The 7,075-nt window shown below is 36.2% G+C and overlaps 1 long non-coding RNA gene across 2 annotated transcripts; it reads left to right on the plus strand.

The window, feature by feature from the left end:
- The first annotated feature begins 247 nt into the window (after positions 1–247).
- On the plus strand, positions 248–5,315 carry LOC139439994 (uncharacterized). Of its 2 annotated transcripts, XR_011650083.1 has the most exons (3): positions 248–380; positions 1,361–1,459; positions 1,659–3,100. It is a non-coding gene; the product is annotated as an uncharacterized lncRNA (long non-coding RNA). The 2 variants fall into 2 exon arrangements; XR_011650082.1 differs by having other exon boundaries at positions 1,361–5,315.
- The last annotated feature ends 1,760 nt before the right edge of the window (positions 5,316–7,075 follow it).

Here is a 7,075-nt window from a genome sequence, read left to right on the forward strand (position 1 = left end):
CATCAGGATGGAGAATGTATGGCAACTCTGAGCAAACACTGAGAAACAGAGAATCTCCTTTGGTTATTGGCAGTACGGCTATCAGGGAACTAGCAGAAAGTGAGACCCATGAGAGGTGAGGCCAAGCGTTTAGGGCTGCATGGACCCCCAGGATGACAGTAGCTGAGGTGGTGAAGTGGTAACTAAGGATGGCAAGGGAAAAGTCATCACTAATGCTTGTTTCTTTACTTGTCTGTTGTTAGCAGCTCATGGCTGTGGAATCTCTGCACAGGCATCTCACTTACCGTCCTTCCTGGATCAATCCCAAAGCAGCCTCTCTCTGGGCCAGGAAACGTCTGACTCTGTTTCTGAAGGGAGCAATACCTGTTTTTGAAAGAAAGGTAAAAATGTTTCCTGTGTTCCATGTGGCTAATTATTTATCAATGTTTATAAGGGAATGTTCCTTGCTTTTGACCCCTGCAGCAATTGATCTGTGCTCTGAAATATGTACTTTGAGTGCCTCTTTTATCTTAGCATGAAAAACTGGAACTGGCATTTATTAGTCATAAAGTTATTCATTCTGATTTAAATCCAACTACAGTATTCAACTCCGTAACCTCCTGTGGCATTGGGTTTTACAGGTTGGCTAAATGTGATACAAAATAATGGTTTCTTCTACTTGCTCTAAATTTATCAGCTATTAATTCCACCAGGTGACATTTCCTTCTTCAGTGACATGATGGAACATTCAGTTCCTTGGCTGAGAGTACAAACAATATTCTCTGTCAGGTTCTCAGATGCTAAATAATCACCACTTGCCATTTTCCTATGTTACCTTGTTTTGATTGGATTGGAAAAAATCTTAAATTCTTCTTTCTAGCTTGCCATCATTGTCTTCAAATTTTATTCTCCTCTCCTAGTCTTTTTTGGAAATCATTTCAAATATTATGTTTTTTATTAGTATATTCATAAGGTGGCCTCTGCCACATATGGTAAAATGAAGATTAATTTGTATGCATGTGCACTGAGGGATCCTAAAATAGTATTGTCATTTGATAATGATGACTCACGATAAATTGTCCATGGCCATCACTTCATCTAGGGAATAGGTGACAGAACACCTGACATGATTTTAGTACCATTGAATTTGTTCTATGCTTGCCACTGCACCCTTTCCTCCAATTCTTGAACTTACTCACTGATTTATGAAATTCCTCCATTGTGGTGCAATTTGTTTGATCCCTATTCTGCCTAAAACTTCTTTGGATAGAGGTGTTAAATATTTAAGCTCTTGTTAGCTATAGTCACTTGAGCACAAATCGTGATGATGTTTGATGCCTCTTTTTCCTTAAACCAGTTGTTTTCTAATCCTGTTCTGCAGAATCCTAGAGCTCCAAGGAGGTGTCATAAGGATCGTTGCAGGATAAGGAGTCAGATGGCGTTGGGTTTCAATCAGTGCACATCTGCTGCTACCTACTAGGTATTGGGCCTCTGTGTAAAATTTTATGTGAAAAAAGGGTTTTAAATTATTATTTTGTTATATCTGTACTTTAAGCTTCCAGGGTGGCATGTGGCCCAGAGTGGACTTCAATACTCTTATGCCATTACTCTTAGTGAGCTCTCTCATATTCCACACTCTCCCATTTAGTCCTTGCTCCTGACTTGGACATTCTTCCCAGCACAGGCCGTTGCTGCCTTCCCAGATGACAATCCAGATCTACTCTCCTGCCTCCTCTTAGATGCTTATGCTTGCTCCACCAAGAAGAAGAAGAAGGAGATAAGAAATGAAAAGAGAGAGGAAAACAAGGAATAGCTGTGCACATGCTTCAGCTACTTCCTCTCTTCCTAAAATATAGTATTTCTAGAACATCATTAACCTTAGGAGCTTTAGAATGGATTCTTCACAAATAGAAAGTAGCTGTTATTCCATAAAATCAAACACTTTCAGAGACCTAGAAACTGGAAGTTATATAAAAGCATATTAATTAATCTAAATTAAGTATACAGGAATAATGAAAAATTGGGCATAATTTGGAGCAATTTAGAAATTATCAAAATAGAAAGAAAATTATTAGACTGCTGTGTTTAGCTTCAAAGGAATAGAAAAAAGTCATATGCAAAGATTAAGAGACTTGACTACAAAATTGAAAACTTCTAAACAGTGAAAAAATAAAATTCAAAAAGTTGTCGATTAGCTGGGAAACATTTACATAAAATTTGACTAAGGATTGATTTTATAATGTTTGTAGAAATCAGCTCTAACCAAGTTAATGACAAAAAAAGTACTTTGAAATTTGTTGGAATTAAATTATATGATGTTGTTTGCAAAACTAAAGGAAAGACTGAAAAGTTGGTACATCTTGGTAACAGATATCCACCGTGGTACTCGATCAAAGTTTTGGAAAAACAGTGGAAAAAAAAAACTTCAGTTAATAAATGGACAAAGAACATGAACTGATAAATCATAGATGTTGCAGTACAAAGTAATAAGGGGAGGAAAATATTCAAATCTCATTAAAAAATTTATGCAAAGTAAAGCATTTAAAAGAATAATACCCCCTGCTTAGTGTAAGGTTATGTTTAACTAGTACATTTTTATCAAAGGTGACCATGTAAATTGACACATTTTGGAAAGCAATAAATAATTTTTCTCAGAAACCCTCAAAATGTCCTTACCTTTTGATGCAGTTTTCTTATTCCTGAGGAAACAATCTAAAAGTGGAAAAAAGCTATCTGCATGAAGATATTCACAACAATATTAGAAAATAATAAAGAAATGGGGGACAATCTTGAATATGCATACAAAGGAATAGGTAACAAACCCAATGAAACATTATACAATTGTTATAAAATGATTATTAGGCAATGTTTATGATAAGCTAGCAAGTAAAAAAAAAAGCATTACACCATGATTCTATTTTGTTAAAACATTTATGTCAACTTGCATGATTGAAAATGTTTGTGGTTAAATTGAGGGAATTAAGACTAATGTTGTTCCTCTAAATTTTTTCCTTAACTTTTGTTGTTATTTTGCTTTAATAATACTATGTAATGGTATTTATCATGAAACAAAATGAAACAAAACATTTAAAATGTATTGTTACAAAAGACAGAAAAAAGATACAAATATTAAGTACTTGTAGTAGAAATTATAAAGAAAATTTGACAAGTAATCCTCTTGCCTGTTATCATTTCTAATGTAAAACTAAAGCTTCTGAAATGGGGCCTTTATATCAACTAGACTAATAATAATCCACCTACAAAAGCTTTAATTATAAAACTATATACATTCTTTTAGTTATAGAAGGAGGCTGGGAATTTGCATAATGTGGTTATATTATAAAATGTACATCTTATAGAGCAAGGGAAAGAAAAAGTTGTAAGATAAAGTGGAAAAAGTTTTGCTTATGATATTTTTATAAAGGACAGGATAATAAAACAAAATATCTCACAAAATTTCACATATGCAAAAATCTTCAAAGATAACACTTCCCACAAGAAATGGCAGAAAGATATGAAAAGATGCTCAATATCAACATCATTAGCCGTTAGGGGAATGCAAATCAGAATACAATGAGACACTATGTCACACCCACTAGGATGGCTATTATTTAAAAACAGAAAATAACCAGTGGTGATTAGAACGTGGAGAAATTGGGCATAATTTATGTACCACTGGTGAGAATGTAAAATGATGCTGCCACTATGGAAGAAAGTTTGGCAGTTCCTCAAAAAGTTAAAAATAGAATTACCATATGCCTTGGCAATTTTACTCTTAGGATATAGCCCCAAAGAACAGAAAGCAGGGACTTGAACAGATATTTGTACGTCAATGTTCATAGCAGCATTATTCACAATAGTCAAAAGGTGGAAACAATCCATCAACAGAATTTTGGATAAACAAAATGTGGTATATCCATACAATAGAATACAGGCACAGAAGATCACACAATGAATGAATGCAGACAGCAAAAACAGCAGGGTAGGGTGGGGATGGGATGGGGAAGGGAATAAAGGACTTTTTTTTTTATTTAAAAATTTTTTAAAAAGCCAACAGATTTTCTGGTACTTTGCATCAGCACCACTTTGGCAGACTGATACAATGGGTAAAGAGTTTCTGTTTCTTTTGATGAAAAAATTTTAGTAATAGAGGGTGGTAATGATAGCACGACATTGTACAACTAATTAATGCCACTGAATAGTACATTTAAAAATGGTTAAAATGTCACATTTATTATATATATGTTACCACAATAAAAAAGAAATGGCAGAAATATTAGTTTGCTAAAAAGTCTCAGAAAATTATACAAATACAGTCAGAGTAATTATATATAGGATCAAATGGCATTGCCTCTAAATTATAAGGGATTTTAAACAGTGAAGAAAATATGTAAAGATGGGTTTTTTTACTCCATAGCACTTTATTTTTTTGAGAAGTTATGAGTTAACAAAACAATCATGCATGCAATATGAGATTCCCATACATCACCCACCACCAACATCTTACATTGTTGATACATTTGTTACAAATGATGAAAGAACATCGCCATAATATTACTATAGGTAGCAGTAGCTACCTATAGCACATAGCTTATATTTGGTGTATTTTCACACAAACCATCCTATTATTAACTACATGTATTAGTATTGTATATTTATTATAGTTCATGAAAGAATGTTCCTATATTTGCACTGTTAACTACAGTTCATCATTCACCATGGGATTCACTGTGTTATATGGTTCCCTCCCTTGTAAAATCCATCCAAAGTTTACACTCCATTGCTTTCTGTTTCATCACAGGGTTGTGCTATCATCCGCTCAGTCCATTTCAGAATGCTTTCATTACTCCAAAAGGGAAAAATCTCATACCCCCTGCAGCCATTTGGTATTATAGATGAATTCCAAAAGGAAATATTGGATTATGTTTGTAAACTGATCTTTTCCTCTGGGCCTATTAGATTATATTGGATTCATAGGTTTACTTGATCAAGTAATCACGTAAACCTCTTGTGCCAGTAGGGCCTTGAGTCCCCACCCTTTGGTAGGTGGGGACTCAGAGATAAAAGGCATGGCAAAGGACAGAGTTAAGGGTTTTTGATGTTGAAGTTTTGATGTTGGATTTTGATGCTGAAGCCTTAAGCTGGAACCCCAGGAAGTAAACTCACAGAGGAAAGAGAAGCCAGCCCCAGGAAGGGAGGAATCCAGGAAGCCTGAACCCTCACAACCATCGACATCCAACACATGAAAATAGACTTTGGTGAGGGAAGTAACTTATGCTTTATGGCCTGGTATCTGTAAGCTCCTACCCCAAATAAATACCCTTTATAAAAACCAACCAATTTCTGGTATTTTGCATCAACACCCGTTTGGCTGATTAATACACCCCCTTACATCCCTTCATTATTAAAAAATTTTTTTTTTATTTTTAAAGAAGCTTTAGATTACATAAATGTTGCATAAAAAATATAGGGGATTCCCATATGCCTATCCCTCTCCCTCCCACACTTTCCCAGAATAATAACATCTTTCATTAGTGAGGTACATTTGTTACATTTGGTGAATACATATTGAAGCATTGCTACTAACCATGGGCTATAGTTTACATTATAGTTTCCACTCTGTCCTGCACAATTTTATAGCTTATGACAAAATGTATAATGGCTATAATGGCCTGTATCCATCATTGCAATGTCATGCAGGAAAATTCCAATGTCCCAAAAATGCCCCCATATTACACCTATTCTTCCCTCTCTCTCCTCTTAGAACCTCTACCGGCCACTGCCTTTATATCAATGATAAAAGTTCTTCCATTGCCAGAATAGTAATAAGTTTATAACAGAATAATAATAAGTGTACTGTAGTCTATTGTTCATTCCCCAGTCTTGAAGATTTGGGCATGGTAATGTCCACTCTGTTTCTAATTGAGAGGGGGCTTAGATCCTATGGGGCAGATGGATGTAAATACCTTGCTTGGAGTTGCAGACACTCTTTGTTCCTTGGGATGGGAGTTTTCCATCATCATCTCCTTGTTAGTCGTCCTGGGTGAGTCCAGTGAAGTGGAGCGTAGGTGTTGCAACTCTGCCGAGATTCAGGACTCAACTGGCACATGAATGGACCAAAGATTTAAATCTCTGGGACATATGTTTAACAAGTGTAGTGCTAATTATAGGTTCAAATAAAAGGGGCAGAAGAGCCATGTGGAGGGAAACTATAAATAGGTCTAACTCTGTTACACTGGGGCACATAAATTCCAAAGTAAGGCCCACCAGCAGGGAGCTGAATTCTGGAGTTTCTCTGCCTGGCTTATAGTGTCTGGATATCTCTGGAGCCTTTGGGAGCCCTGCTGTTTGAGGTACTGTTTACTGTGGCAGGCAATGAGATCCTGCTGAGACTTGCACAAAGCATAACTTCTTACTTCCTGACTCACTTTGAAATTTCTTAGCCTTAAAAATTCATTTATATTTAATATTTTCCCATTTAGGTCAAAGTCTTTTTCCAGATGTATTACTAGATGGCACTTGGTAATAATCCCTCAGTGCCAGGGAGGCTCATCCCTGGGAGTCATGTGGGTTTACATGCTGAGTTTGGCTTTGAGAGAGGCCACATTGAGCACCAAGGAGGTTTTCAGGAGATAACTCTTAGGAAACATATAATACTAGGTTAAGTTTCACTTTCAAAGTAAAAGGTTCATAAGAGCAACCATCAATATCAAGGGCCTGGCATAATGGTCTGTCTTCCTTCACTGGGTACTGCCCATGTTCTCAGGGGATTCTTGCTATTATATTAAAGAATATATCAGGCCCCAGGATGGAAATTCAGTATTCTTCCAGTAACTGTGTGTGTCTCCACCCACCAAAGCAACACCCCCGAACACTTGAACATATTCATATGCTCTAGAGGCATGCCCCAGGTAAACCCTTCCCGATACATCCCCTCATCACCAACACCCTGCACCAGTGATCCTCTGTTGTTGACCCTTAGCAGTGACGCAGTACCTTCTTTGACATTGATGTAAAAATATTACAGTGTTCCTGTTAACTATAGTCTGTTACATTATTTGTATTTTTCCCATGTATCTCCATATTCCTAACACAT

This window comes from Dasypus novemcinctus, chromosome 11, assembly GCF_030445035.2.
Source record: "Dasypus novemcinctus isolate mDasNov1 chromosome 11, mDasNov1.1.hap2, whole genome shotgun sequence".
In the NCBI taxonomy this organism is placed as follows: domain Eukaryota; kingdom Metazoa; phylum Chordata; class Mammalia; order Cingulata; family Dasypodidae; genus Dasypus; species Dasypus novemcinctus.